We start from the raw sequence: 1,446 nt of genomic DNA, 5'->3' as shown, positions 1-1,446 counted from the left end.
AAGGAAGTCATCAGAAGTAAGCTGGTGTTCTTCAAACTGCAAACGTGAATTGTCTATGCCACGCTACAATGTAGGATTCAGAAAAAGATGGTGAAATGTCTGAAAGGTCGGACACTGGCGAGAGCGTATCGGGAGATGGAGACAGAGTCCAACAAGACCTCCGCTATTGAATGTATTAACATCTGGCCTATCTTGGACAATCTCAGAAGCCAGTTAAACTGACTCTTATGGTTTTATTATTTTTCTTTGAAACTGGTCACTTAGTCTAGCGCGGGTTTATTTTCTAATAGAAGTTAGATTTCTGTAATCCTGAATTATTACAATAAAGACGTCATTGTTTAACTTGCAGTTGTTTGTGATTCATATACGAATGGTTTGTCACTCAGGCCAGATCCACCCTCCTTTGGTAATAGTTTGACCCCTAGGAGTAATACTTAGAGGGTTTAAAAATCAGAGCATGAGATCAATCGATTCTCTTTCCCCTGGGTTCCAATGCCTGCAAGGAGAGGCTCGTTTCACGTGAAATGCTAAAGAAAGCTAGCTGGAAGTAGCTTTAGCTTTCCTCTGTCACAAGTCACACATTGCAGTGTCCCATTGTGCATAGCGCCAGCTAAACTGGAACTTTTCACTCATAAATAGTATAATGGAGAAGCAAAAAAAAAGTACACCTGGAATAAATATTATGTATTACACCCAACTGTTAAACAAAAAAGTTGGGTGTAATACTTAGACTTCAGACCAGGGAGAAAATTCTTCTGGTCACTATAAGAGCAGAGCATACTGTAGTGATAGCACTCTTTGCTTTTCATATTTTATGAAAGGCATCTACATGGGGATGTAGCTCAGTGGTAGAGCGCATGCTTCGCATGTATGAGGTCCTGGGTTCAATCCCCAGCATCTCCATGGTTTTAATATCCATACATTCTTCTGATCATTCCAGTGACTACTGATTCATAGTAATCATTAGAAATAATGTGAATCAAGAAGCAAATGTGATTTGACTGGGATCTCATATAAGATAAATTATGTCACGGAATAAATCTTGCAAATTAAAAGCAGAACCACAGATGCTGGTTTTCATGCAATAAAATGCTTCTCTGCAAATGACAGAACCCATAGTTTCTTACATATGTAGTACTTCCTTATCCTTTAACATGATGGCTGCCATTAACAAGAATTCCACTATAAAAGTCATTTAACCTACATAAAGCTAAAGCCTATCTTAATTTGTCAGAGCACACGAGGCAGATATTAAATTTCTATTATCAGTTTTAATTAACTACTTACCTTTCCACATATAGTTCACCGATGATGAAGACGACAAACACGTCGTCGTACAGTAAACACTCCGACCTCGAGAATCAAGAATCCACCTTTCGTATTCCATTTTCAGAGTTTTTTAAAGTGTTTAACAGAGACGTTAGCACCTCGACGTCGGAGTACACA

At 38.5% G+C, this 1,446-nt stretch overlaps 1 non-coding gene across 1 annotated transcript; it reads left to right on the top strand.

The window, feature by feature from the left end:
• Positions 1-831: 831 nt before the first annotated feature.
• Positions 832-903, top strand: trnaa-cgc. Its single transcript has one exon. It is a non-coding gene; the product is annotated as a tRNA-Ala (tRNA).
• The last annotated feature ends 543 nt before the right edge of the window (positions 904-1,446 follow it).

This window comes from Cyprinodon variegatus, unplaced genomic scaffold, assembly GCF_000732505.1.
Source record: "Cyprinodon variegatus isolate N-32 unplaced genomic scaffold, C_variegatus-1.0 Scaffold767, whole genome shotgun sequence".
NCBI classification, from domain to species: Eukaryota; Metazoa; Chordata; class Actinopteri; order Cyprinodontiformes; family Cyprinodontidae; genus Cyprinodon; species Cyprinodon variegatus.
This window is presented reverse-complemented; position numbering and strand designations above follow the sequence as displayed.